This window comes from Haplochromis burtoni, unplaced genomic scaffold (genome assembly GCF_018398535.1).
Source record: "Haplochromis burtoni strain Fernald_Lab_line unplaced genomic scaffold, NCSU_Asbu1 Contig_964, whole genome shotgun sequence".
In the NCBI taxonomy this organism is placed as follows: domain Eukaryota; kingdom Metazoa; phylum Chordata; class Actinopteri; order Cichliformes; family Cichlidae; genus Haplochromis; species Haplochromis burtoni.
In genome coordinates, this window is record NW_024583325.1 from 1 (window position 1) to 14,461 (window position 14,461).

General features: G+C 35.4%; 1 long non-coding RNA gene across 1 annotated transcript; it reads left to right on the plus strand.

Moving 5' to 3' along the window:
• The first annotated feature begins 13,656 nt into the window (after nt 1-13,656).
• LOC102305793 lies at nt 13,657-13,839 on the plus strand. The gene is made up of 2 exons (XR_006053424.1): nt 13,657-13,700; nt 13,789-13,839. It is a non-coding gene; the product is annotated as an uncharacterized LOC102305793 (long non-coding RNA).
• The last annotated feature ends 622 nt before the right edge of the window (nt 13,840-14,461 follow it).

Here is a 14,461-nt window from a genome sequence, read left to right on the forward strand (position 1 = left end):
AAAAGCTGAAGAAATTATCTTCCTGTCAGCTTTAATTTCAGGTGGGTGAAGTCAAGCTGAAGTCAAGAAATCAAGAAGAAAAGCGCCTTTGGTTATCTAAACTCTGCACCACCAGAGGAGGAGCCCTAAGACCACAGATTGTTTCAGGATCAGTTCACTGGTAAATGTAGATGAGTTTCTTATAGCAAATAAAACACAATATGTATTTTATACATAATTGATTCATATTATGCACTCAAACCATTTTTCTATAGACTTCTGCAAAGTATACAAAGGCTAATCCATTAAAAAACACACACAAACAAACAAAAACAGAGCAATACAAACCAACAAATGATCAAACAAACACATAATTCAACTGGCCATCTCCCTTTCAAAATCTCAGTTATGTCCAGTGTTTATGTTTAGAATCCTTCTAAACACTCCTTCAGACGTCTGTCTAAAGATGTGGTGATGAGACTGGAGTGTCCAACTATAAATAGACTGAATAATTTTAAGTGGAAAAGTCCACAGATTAAAGCCTAAAGCCAGCATGTCCGGTGACAGGTGAGACCATTAGTATGGTTCTTTTTTTTTTTTTTTTACAATTCACATGTTTTTGTTTCATGAATTTATAATTTTATTTAACAAATAAAAGTAAATTCTATTGCATATTCATCACTAAGACTTAAAGAATACAAATAAATGTAAGAGACAAAAACATGTAATTTGTGCATCATTTATGGTGCTGTATTTAGCATTACAATTAGACTTCTGATGTAGTCTGTTAGTTGTGTGTGTGTATCTAGCTAATATTACAGAACGGGAGAAAGTATATCCCAGGTACATCCCAAGGAGAAAAAGGATGACAGAAATGTTATGTTTAAAGGCATAGACTGCTTTGATAAACTGTCTGATATATGATCCAGGTAAAGTTATATAAGTGCGAAGTTATGTTTTTACATATTGTGAAAAACGGTTGAAAAAACAATAAAAAAACAACCTAACTCATTAATATATTATTGAGCATATCACATCTTCTCAATAAATTATTTAAATTAAGAATATACACTTCTTTTATACCCTTTCATCCCAATATAAACGGAATATTTGAATATTTGCTAATCACAGGATTCTGTTTCTCTCTGTGAAGTCAGGCAAACATTTTGGGAAATGCCAAAAATGTTAATTGAGATAAACACGATTTAAAAAAGCCTTAATTATTCTTCACTCTTTAGATGTTGGACACAAATGTCTGAGAGGAGGAGTCAATGCAAAAACACAGAGAGCGTCTTCATATCTGAGCGCGGGGATGATGACAGAAATCAGACTCATCTCAACATGATGGACTGCAGGACAGGACTGCTGTTTTTAACTCTCTGCTTGGCAGGTTAAGAGTTGTTTTTTTGATGGTCTAAAATAATCTTTTACATGCTTTAAAGTTGTGCAGTCACTCATTTTCTCATTATTTTTATAGGTGTTAATGGTCAGACTCTGACAGAATCTGAACCAGCAGTTAAACAACCTGGAGAGTCTCACAGATTGACCTGTACAACATCTGGAATCTCATTCAGCAGCTACGTATGGTCTGGATCAGACAGGCTCCTGGAAAAGGACTGGAGTGGATCGCTTATATCAGTAATGGCGGTAGTAGCATCTACTACTCTCAGTCAGTCAGAGGCCGGTTTACCATCTCCAGAGACAACAGCAGAGAGCAGCTGTATCTGCAGATGAACAGCCTGAAGACTGAAGATTCTGCTGTTTATTATTGTGCCCGAAACCCACAGTAACAGAAGTTGGCTGAGCAGCTGTACAAAATCCTGCCATTATTCTTTTTTATTGTATTAATTGATCCCAAGGAAGTGCTACGTGCTTATGTTTATTTCAGAATCAGAATATCTTTATTTCTTTATTTTATTGCCTCCTCACCTTCAATAAAACACAACAACTTTACACCCAATGTAAATCAATAAATGACACGAAAACTGACGGACCTTTACTGACAGTCTGCACATATGTTTGTTACATTACCTCGATACTTAAAAAAAAAAGTCTGACATTCAAGAGAGTTTCTCCAAGAAATGGCATTACATATTTAAAACTCTTTTTTTGTTCTTGCAGGAGTTTGGAGTGAGATCAAACTGGAGCAGTCTCCCTCTGAGGTGAAAAGACCTGGCGAGAGAGTGAAGATGTCATTCATCATATCTGGTTATGACCTGACAAGCTATTATTTGCACTGGATACGACAGAGGCCGGGAGAGCTCTGGAGTGGATTGGTAGGATGAGCACAGGCTCAAACTCCTGCTATGCCAGTTCTTTTCAAAGTCGTTTCATCATGACTGAAGAAGACTCCAGCAGAAGACAGTACCTTGAAAAAGAGCCTGACAGCAGAAGATTCTGCTGTTTACTTCTGTGAAAGACAAAGCACAGTGATTGATGAAATGAAATGAGAAAATCTTTACTTCTTTTGAGAAGGAGTCTTTTGAATTACGATGGGGAGAGTTCAAGTTCAAAAAGTAACGAGGAAAAAGCAACGAATAGAAATATAACAGTGAAAACCAGCTAGTTCATAACATCATAAGCTTTATCTCCTTCCTAAAATAAGAAGAAAATAAAGAATAGAGAATACGTTGTGTAAGTGAGTTTTGAATACCAAAAGGCTCCTGTAGACGGAAATCTTTAGTAGGTTGTATAAAACCATTACCATAAACTCTCATCTAATTACTTCCAGAACAACATTTCAATCATACAAATACTTAAATTTTAGTTGTCTCGGTTATATGTGTTATATTCTTGATTGTGTAATTAATTTCAAAGTTAAGGAAGGATTATTCATTATTCTATTCTTTTTATTCATGATCACATGCTTTTTTTCTCACTGAAGTTTGGAGTGAGATCAAACTGGAGCAATCCCTCAGAGGTGAAAAGACCTGGAGAGAAGAGTGAAGATGTCATCTATCCTATCTGGTTATACCTTGACAGGTTAAAAATATTGGCTGGATATGACAGAGACCAGGGGGAGCTCTGGAGTGGATTGGGTGGATGAAAACAGGCTCAAACTCTGCTACCTATGCCAGTTCTTTTCAAAATCGTGCAATCATGACTGAAGAAGACTCCAGCAGAAAGTGCACCTGTTGTTTACTTATGTAACCATAAGAACTGCTGCTCAAAAACCGCAGCATGTACTAATATCAAGTAACAATGTGATCTTATGACTTCTGTTTTTTCTCTGCAGATGAAAAAGAGTTTCGATAAAGTGATATTGTACACATCCACACATTTACCCATGACTTTAAACTGAACAGGCAAGCAAGTTGAAAATGGTTCAACCTAATTTTAACTGGCGAAAGCTGAAATGAGCATAATCCAAAATGTATTAAAATCCTGGTTAAGTCTACAATAAAGTTTTACTAAATGAAGTCAGATTACATCATATTTCAATCTGTTCCCTTCTGCTCATCCCAGAAGAATAGTATGTTTAGTTTGAAGAAGAAACCATAAGCATTAGCTACCTGAACCATCCCTTAGTCAGGCTGTTATCAGCTGCTGGGACTCTATGGCCACCAACTCTGTGTATGAACTAAAAAAATAAGATCACAGAAGCAAGTGATGGAAATAAGTTTCATCTGAAGGGAGTTTGTGCTCAGAGAGTGAGGAGCTTGGTCATTTGGGAGGAGCTCAAATGACTCTGGATGGATCCATACCTGATTTTACTCAAACATGACAGTTATCCATAGAAATGTATTCAGTTATTAACTTAGTTATTGCATTAGATAAATGTTTACTACCAGTACTGAGAATGTTTCCGATGAAAAGGGGTCTGTGTTTTTTCCCTAACAGATCTATGATCAAGACTCTCCTCCAGCAGTCACACATATCAACTTTTACATTCTCTCAATTCGAGTGAATGACCACATCAGACACTGAATCAAACAGGATCTCAGAAAAGGTCTGAAGTGTATTTTAAAAGTTCCTTTTAATATGAAGACACGTCCAGGCAGACCCAAGCTCATGAGCCATCTACCACAACCTGTTGTGGTAAAGAAAATACATTATACACTATGACTAATAATACCTTTTATGTACTGTAAAGGCAATATGACTTCATGATGTCCTTCCTGACGTCCAGAATTTGATTGCAGTAATACATAAAGTTTTTAAAGCAACATAGCAGTTTTTAATTTCTCACCATAAGAACCCAGTCAGTTTTTTTCAGTAATGTGTTTCATATGAGGAGGAGTCTAATTTAAACAATAGCTCTGTTCAGCTCAAAGGACAGCAAAAACCAAAAACTAACACTATGGACTAAAGAGTCTGCTGGTTTTATCTTTCTACTGGACAGGTGAAGATTTTCTCTTACTATAGTTTTGATATACATTGTTAAACCATCACTTTCTGCTTAAAACTTCTTCTTTTTTTTAAACCCATGAATTAAGTAAGGTCAGAAACAAAAACAGAATATGAAATCATTAAAAAGCCCACAGATTGATCTGTACAGCCTCTGGATTTGCCTTCAGCAGCTACACTATGGTCTGGGTCAGACAGGGTCCAGGAAAAAGACTACTGTGGATCGCTTTTATAGACACTTTGGGTTTTCCTACTTAATACTGCCAGTCAGCTCAGGGTAGATTCACCGTCTCCAGAGATGATTCCAGCAAAAAAGTGTAGATACATATGAACAGTTTGAAGATGCAGTTTATTACTGCATCAAATAAGAAAGTGAGAGACTGTAACTGAAATACAAAAAGTGCTTTCTCTATTTACCATCACCAATTAATAATAAAGAAGGTTAAACAATATAACATACAGCTTCATTATCGCTCATAGTTACATCATGCTGTTAAATGTTTTATTTTCTGAATTCACACCTGAGTATTAACTCATTTTAAGACTCAGGTGGAGTGCAGGAGTTATCCAGAGAGGATTATTGGTTATTATAAATATTTCACCACATATAACTGAAATCTTTTGGTAACAGGTGACCAGTATGATTATGAACATTTTTTATTGTCAGATCATGAACCAACTGTGTAAAGAGCTTTACGACAGAGCCAAAATTTAGGCCTTGCACTAACATCTACACAGAATGTCAGAATGTGTCAATTGAACATTCATTCTGAAATACAATTGATAAATACATAAACTTCACATTTCTAGAAGCAGCTATCACAACTATGTGTATAAGGTGTTTTTCAGTGCTGGATATATCACAATAAATTACAATTTTCCAAGATGGCAGCACGAGCAGTCGCAACTGCCCAGGTGCTCTCCAATCTAGCTCTTTCTTATTGTAAATATATATATATATATATATATATATATATATATATATATATATATATATATATATATATATATATATATATATATAGTATATATATATATACATATATATATATATATATATATATATATATATAGTATATAGATATATATATATAGATATAGATATATAGATATATATAACTTGTACATATCTTTTTTGTGTAGATAAAAAAAACAACTATGTTACTTTGTAGATACTTACATTGTAAGAATCTGAATGTAAATCTACATGCTACCAACGGCGAGATGCCAAACTGTGTTTCGTTGTTCCTGCAACAGTGACAACAAAGATCTGTTCTATTCTACACTTTATGGTGTGTAGTAATAGTAAATTAAATATTTAACGCTTAAACATATTCTGTTCTTCTCCTGAAGGGGAAACTCTTGCAGATACAAATACAAAAAGGCCATCTGCAAAAATTACCTGTCAAGATTTTTTTCAGTCACAAAACATACACCACATCTTTTTAGTAAACCCAGAAGCTGTTTAGTGTTAAAGAAGGCTTATTGCTGCCACTGACCATTAGTAAATCTGGCACTAAATGTTTTTTCTTGAGTGATAACCAGCTTTTATTGCTGGTTATCACTCATTTATGTGACCCGCATAAAACAAATATGTGCTGAAGTGAGATATTGGTCTGTAGTCTACTGTTGTAGTTTCAACATGGTGATGTTGTTAAAGTGAATAGTGTAACATGGTTGCGATACTCAGCACACCAGCACACCACTAATTTTAATTTCATCAGGGAGAAGCTGCCCTTCACGAGGAGGCGGAGTCAATGCAAAGCACTGACAGCTTCTATCTCTTTATGTCTGACTGTAGTGATGATGACAGAGAACAGTGGACTCACAGCCTGACATGATGGACTGTAGGACAGGACTGCTGTTTTTAATTCTTTGCTTGGCAGGTGAAAAGCTTTGTTGATGATAATCTAAAAATATATATTGGTCCATGCTTTTAAGTTGTGCGTTTGTTATTAATTTTCTCTTTACTGGGGCAGGTGTTAATGGTCAGACTCTGACAGAATCTGAACCAGCAGTTAAACAACCTGGTCAGTCTCACAGATTGACCTGTACAACCTCTGGATTCACACTCAGCAGCTACTGGATGCACTGGATCAGACAGGCTCCTGGAAAAGGACTGGAATGGATTGCTGCTGATACTAACAGTGCCACCAAATACTACTCTCAGTCAGTTCAAGGCAGGTTTACTGTCTCCAGAGACAACAGCAGACAGCAGCTGTATCTGCAGATGAACAGCCTGAAGACTGAAGATTCTGCTGTTTATTATTGTGCTCGAGATCCACAGTGACAGAAGTTGCTAACAGCTGTACAAAATCCTGATGGTTTCATTAGATTCACTTAAATAAAATATTATTCAATTTATAGAATATTTTTTCACCAACCCCAATAAAATAAAAAGTTTTATTTATAAATTTTCATACTTATTATACCTTACAAGAACTTTAAGGTCTACCTCTGGATAATAGTTATCCACAGTACATGAGAAATATATCATCAAAAATATACTGCTGATTCCTCCGGCACTACATGCAGAGCAATGAGAAATGTAGATCAGCATCGCATCAATCCTGCAGCATTCACAAACCATCCCTCTGTAAATAATCTGGTCAGTTGAGAATGAGATTTTCATGGTGTTTATATGTTTAAGAATTACGACAAAAATATTCATGATATCGTATCACATCATAAAATACTTGGAAGCTGTGAAACTAAGTTTTTGAATACCAAATTTCTCCTGTAGAGGGAAATTTGGTATTTGAGACAGAGTTTAGATAACCAAATTTGGTATTACATTTGGTATTCAAAAACTTAGTTTCACACTTCCATTATTATGCTCCATTATTACAATTGTCATTTTATTGATCACAGAACTTCTTGCAGTTGTTTTCTTTTTTAACCAGAAAAACAATCTCTGACTATAAACAGCTTTAAACAGAAGCTTCTTCGTCTTCTTCTGTTTTACTGGCAGTTGGCAACCCATCTAATTAGAGCAGGTAGTTGTACTGCCTTCTAGTGGAGGGGAATGTAATTCCTCTGCCCGTTGCTCACGTGGTTGCTTAGCATACCAATCAGGTGAAACCAGATAATCTCCATGGCACACTTGATCATTTCTCACGGCACACCTATGTGCCACAGCACAGTGGTTGGGAAACACTGCCCTACAGGTCCTATTAGATCCCCCCCACTCAACTGATGCTATCAGTTTTTGATAGCATTAATTACACCCATAATATATATTTTAAAAATGAAAAAAAAAAAAAAAAAACTACTTGTTGTGGTAGCTTAGACATGGTGCTGATATTTCTCCTTCCTCACTTGTTTCTGTAACATGTTTCTGAACCTGCACTTTAACAGAACAATGTTACAACAGATTCATTAAATACATTACACATTAATACCCATTATCACCGTGTAGCAGTTATTAGTAGTTGTAGTGACAGTGTGTGCATGTGTTTCTTACATTGCCTTTTCTAAAACACAAAGAAAGCTAAGTTTGAAACTTATTTTAAGTTCAGTAATAGAAAAATTGGGCAGAGTCCCATTAAAAGTTTTAGATTCAGGAGGTTTAATTTGAGTAATGGTGTCTGACAATTTTTTTTAAATGTATATAATTAAAATAAATACTTTGTTCATTAATAGATGCGCAGAGCTATGTAACCTGCATCATGTAAAATAATTATAAGAGTTTACTTTTTTTCGAAATTAAACATTTGCTGTTAATATAATTTTAAGCACAGTGTGTGGGGGGTCAATTAGATGATAACATCTTCCTTAAAAAGAACAGTAGAAAGACTGAATGATCAGATACATGAGTATGACGATGACAGTGTCACACTTCTGATTATTCTTTGACTTGAAACAGGCTCAATTTGAGTTTTGATTAATTTTATCAGTATTTTAAAAAATTTAGAACACACTAAAGTGTATTATGTTCTGATTTAATGAATGTTTAAGGGTGGGGACAAACCACCCTCATTTAAATAATATTTTAATTTTGGCTAAATTTCACGTATTATTTCTTTTGGAAGCATTTGTTTGAGGAGATAATGTGCAAAAAAGCTAGATGGAAATAGTTGCACAATATAAAAAGTGGGTCTGACTTTTTAAAAAATATTTAGTGATAGTTTGTCTCATGTGCAGAAAATTTGTTATAGTAAATATAAAAAAAATAGACAGTTCATGATATTCTATGTCTATACCAATAGCTCCTGTTGTGGGAGGTCTATGCAAAGTTTTGCTCAGATATAAACACATCATCATCAGTTCTCATTTAGTGTATTTACAGAACAGCTTTGGACACGTTTTAACTGCACAAACATTCTGATTATAAAGTGTTCTAAATTATGGATTATATTACTTCCTGGAGTTTATTATTCATTGTATGTTTCCACGGTAAGAAAACAGTGATTATTCTTTAAAACAAGAAGACAATACTCTGAATTTGAATGTAACTGGTTACTTTTTCTTTTTCTTTGTATTCTGCAGGAGTTTGGAGTGAGATCAAACTAGGAGCAGTCTACCCTCTGAGGTGAAAAGACCTGGAGAGAGAGTGAAGATGTCATGCATCATACTGGCTTATACCTAACAATAACTAATTTCATGGATACGACAGAGGCCGGGGAGAAGCTCTGGAGTGGATCGGTAATGGATACAGGAGCAATAACTAGCTTCGTATGCAGTACTTTCCAAAGCTCGTTTCTCATGACTGAAGAAGACTCCAGCAGCAGAGTCAGTATCTTGAGATTAAGAGTCCTGACAGCAGAAGATTCTGCTGTTTACTTCTGTACCGTGAAAAGCACAGTGACTAAAAACAGAAGAACAGCTTGTACAAAAATACAACTACTAAAGGTAACCTCAACTGACTTATGGGTTTTCTCTTCACTGGAAAACTAATTTCAATATTCTCAATATGAAGTGTAAACAGAAAATATTTATTAATCATATAAATGATTTCCATATTAAGATCTTGGAACAAACAACTGGCCCATAATGTACTTTTTCCAATTCAAAAGAGGACTGAGAGCTGAGATGCTTGGGTTGGAAGGAGCCTTCAGTGGATTTACACTCATAAACACAAAAGAAATACTGAATAGTTGAAGGTCTGTAAAGTCCAGCAGTATGACTCTATTGTATATTACTATGCCAAATACCCTTTCAAAGAAAGTAAATACTAAAAAACCTCCAGGTGGCAGTAAAACATGCAAAATGAGGAGAAAGGAAAGCACGACATGCATGTAAATATGCAGAAATGTTCATGTGTGCAGCTGCTCTTCTGTTTTTTCTTTCACTTCCTCTTCTTAAGGCTATAAATAAGTTGTTGCTTTTCATACAACATTTTTGTTCTATCTTGCCTTAATATGACCCCAACAGAGCTTTCACAACCAGCCCTCTTTTTTTAGCAGCAGAAATTTGATGGTTTATTTCTATGAAATATGCCTTTCTGTTTACAGGTGTAAAGTGTGAACAGTTGGCACAGTCAGCCTCTGAGACTTCAGAGCTTTGTTAATATCCTACCATCAACTGTCAGGTCACTTATTCTGTTAGCACCTACTGGACAGCTTGGATCAGACAGCTTGCAGGGAAAGACTGGAGTGGATTGGAAGTGCAGGTGTTGGATGGGCCACATACAAAGATTCATTAAAGAACAAGTTCAGTATCGGCTTAGACTCTTCCGGCAATACAGTCTTAATGTACAAAATGTGCAACCTGATAACACCTCTGTGTATTACTTTGCCAGAGAAACACAATAACACCAAACAGCTGTAGACCAACCAAAGAATGAGTTGTCAGACCCATAAGGATATTAAAGAGGTTTCTTGATATAATAACAAAGATAAGTACAAAGACAGCAGATTTATTCAGTCTGAAAATATTTTTCTAAATTTCATAATTATAATGACAAGAAATGTGTCTTTGTTTGCCAATAATACTCATTTTACAAAAAAGTGCTTCAAGATTTAAGATTAGTGCATACATTTTGGAAACTTGTAAAAGAGAGTAAAATAATTAAGAAATCATATCTTAAAACCATGTGTGAATAAATAAATCAGTTAAAAGCGTCTGTAGAAACTGTCTTTTGTATGTTAAACAAAGTGAATCTCTTCAGTTAAAAAAAAATAGCACAATAATAATAATTCTTGGGAGTTTCTGAAAACCAAATGATTGATGAAGAAGGAGGTTTAAGGTTTAACTTTTGCTCCTAGATAAACCTAGCATTAGTAGTTCTCATTTTATTTGTCAAATAAATCCTGGTCTTGGACCAGACAGGTTACAATATTTGCTGAATACAATAAAGACCTATGGAGCAGACAGAACATAAACTCTCCCATCTATGGCAGTTGTTTTCAAAGTCATTTAATCATGATTAAAGAAAACTCCAGAGGACAGTAACTTAAAATTGATTGCAGGACAGCAGAAGATTCTGCTCTTTACTTCTGTCCCCTGCATGATATAACATTCATGATGTAAAATTACTATAAACTATGACTAGTGTTGTCTTCATTAACATTAAAGAATAAATATTTATACTTGTGTGTCAGTGAGATGATAGAAGACTTCTTAATGGTTAGCTTTAAAAATGTTGAATTCTGTGAGAAGATTAGAAGCTTCCTTTGAAAAAAAAATCAGAAATCTGATGTTGATTATAATGAGAGTGCCACATGTCTGGTTATTCTTTGTCTTGATATGTGAAATCAGAGGTTTAGAAAAACTATGCCCAAGAGAACATACTCAGCCACAATATACCCCATCAAGCTTGACTGCTATTTAAAGTTAAAGGCTAAGGACAAACCACCGTCACTTGAATGTGTTAATTCTGGTTAAAGTGCAACAGTATTTCTTCATTAGAAAACATTTGTTTGAGAAGAGAAGCTGCAATAAATCCCAGTGAAAACAGTTAAACAATACAAAAAGTGGACTGACTTTTTTTCTATTGATGATTTTGTAAACCATTACCTTCTCCAAAAATACCAAATGGCTCCTGCAGAGGGAGGTCTATGCAAAGTTTTGCTCAAATATAAACACATCTTCATCAATTCTCATTTAGTTTCTTTACAGAACAGCTTTGGACACTTTTTAACTGCACAACATTCTGATTATAAAGTGGTCTAAATTATGGAATGTATAAATCCTGGAGTTTATTATTCATTATATGTTTCCACGGTAAGAAAACAGTGTATTATTTAAAACATAAAGACAATACTCTGATTTATGTTGGTTACTTTTTTTTTCTTGTGTTTGCAGGAGTTTGGAGTGAGATCAAACTAGAGCAGTCTACCTCTGAGGTGAAGAGACCTGGAGAGAGGGTGAAGATGTCATGCATCATATCTGGCTATACCTAACAGAGAACTATTTGCACTGGATACGACAGAGGCCGGGGAGAAGTCTGGAGTGGATCGGTAGAATGGATACAGGAGAAAACTCAGCTATCTATGGCAGTACTTTCCAAAGCCGTTTTGTCATGACTGAAGAAGACTCCAGCAGCAGACAGTATCTTGAGATCAAGAGTTTGACAGCAGAAGATTCTGCTGTTTACTTCTGTACCCGTGAAAGCACAGTGACTGAAAACAGAGGAAGAGCTGTACAAAAACACCAACTACTAAAGGGATCTCACTGACTTATGGTTTTTCTCTTCACCTGAAAAATGACTTTGTTGTCTACATGTCACAGAAATTTTACTGTAAAACAGATGAGAAAATGTCTATTACTCATCATTTCAATATTATGTAATGATGCTAAACTGACACTGTAAAAAACACACTTGAATTCACACTTGAATTCTGACTGTGTTACTCCTACATACTGTGACAAATCAGGACTGGACTGGAGATCCACTGTGGCTGTTGAATTGTTTGAGTTGGTCTACAAACTCAACTACAAACTGCTACAATAAAATTATACTCTACACTTCTTGTCAGACACTCTACAGTTCTTATTAGACCCCACTAAATAATTGATAGTATCAGTTTCAATGCCAGTTACACCCATTAATATGCAAAATAAAAGTAAAACTGATTTTTTTTAGCTTAGACATGGTGTTGTTATTTCTCCTACCTCACTTATGTTGGGTGGCATGGTTCTGAACCTGCAGTTCAACAGAACAAGGAACAAGGTTACAAATGGATTCAGTTAATTCAATCAATCACATACAGCTCTATCAAACTTAATACTTAAAAGTAATAATTCCAAATTGGCATGCTTAAATTTAGTCTTGAATCTCTGAAAATGCAATGGATCAGGGAAGATCTTGGAAGTTTTTAGAACAAAATATAGTTTCTAAGTTCAGTACAAGACTGAAAACTCACAGTGACCATTGCTGACTTTTAGTTTCTGTACAGGCTCCACACCATAGTGAAACTAAATGATGCCCTTGCTTTGAGTAGTAAAAATGTGACACAATACAATTATACTAAACACCTTGGGAAAAAAACTTTTCCCAATCAAAAAAACAGCTTCCAAGGATTTGAGTGGATTAGTAGTGACTCAAACTTACTTAACTTAACTGAAGAACAAGTTCGGTGTCTCTACCAGCAAGACAGCGTCATTAAATGGGCAGATTGGTTCAATATCTTATCTTACAAGTCAGTTTTTAACAGAGGCTTTGTGTCAGCTGAGCAGAATATCAAAGAATACCAACATAATCTTTGTTCAGCACCTGCACTATTAACCTGATTTGTCCCTCTGTGACTTGAATCAGCTGTTTTTACACAATGGAGGAGATTTGGAAGCATTACAAAGGCTACAGCTACAATAAGACATAATGGAAGTTGTAACAAGACATTTAGAAATAGCACCTGGGCTGAAAATGCCACAGAAGAGCAAGAGAAGATGATCCTGATCAACCAAAGCTAATTTCAAAAGGTTTTGGATTATTAGGGGCTGGTTTCCAGTTTTTGATTATGCTTCATTCAGACCAGGTTCAGAGTTTATCAGACAGAGAACTCTGTTGATCCTGTTTAAGCAAAAACCTGTTGCAGGTAATGAAGAAGAGGAAGAGATCTCCAGATAGAACCAAACTCACCAGCTGTTTGCAGTGACAGAGGGCTGGTGAAGTGGGGGGAAAAAATAACCACAAAAGTCACCTCAAAACACATTTTGACTGCAGAAACAAACTGGGTTCATTGAATGTGCTTGTTTATATTTTCATTTTCTGTTCTGCAGTGACAAATTTGCAGAAACAAACAATTTAGTTTAACAACAAACAAAGTCAGTTCTTTCTCAGTACTGTGTTTCCAGTGAGGAGGCGTGTATGCAAAACTTAGACACTGTCACACTTCTTAAATGAGCACAGAGGATGGTAGAGAACAAAAAAAAAAAACCCAACATGATGCACTACAGGACAGGACTGCTGCTTTTAGCTCTTTGCTGGGCAGGTGAAGATTTTCTATTACCTCAGTTTTGATATACATGTTCCTTTTCTGATCTAACTTAAATTCAACACATTTTTCAAATTTCTACCAGGTACTGATAGTCAGACGCTGACAGAATCTGAACCAGTCATTAAAAGGCCAGGAGAATCTCACAGATTGACCTGCACAGCCTCTGGACTCACATTCAGCAGCAACGCTATGGTCTGGGTTAGACAGGCTCCTGGAAAAGGACTGGAGTGGATTGCCTTCATAGAGACTTCAAGTTATAGTTATTCTGCCTTTTACTCCCAGTCAGTCCAGGGTAGATTCACCATCTCCAGAGATGATCCCAGCAGTAAACTCTATCTACAGATGAACAGTTTGAAAACTGAAGACACAGCAGTTTATTACTGTGCCCGAAAGACACAGTGAGACACACTAATAGAAATGCCATACAAAAACTACTTCTTCTAGTTACCATCCTAAGGGAATATTTGGTGAACTGCAGTTTATAGTTCAGTCAGTTTATATTCAAATGTTCCTGGCAAAACATGTCCCAAATAGAGTGCATTAAAAAAGGTTCAGGTTACACAGAAACATTTTTTGGATCATGTTGGATGTTCAATAATCTCTGAACAAATACAACCACATATGCTGAATATTTTAGTCAGGCTCTCAGTAAAATTCATCCGAACAGAAATTGTCCTGCTGCTGTGTCTTATATCATATTAAAAGTGTATAAAGAAAGACAACACAATTCTCAAAAAAGAAAAAAAAGCTTTATA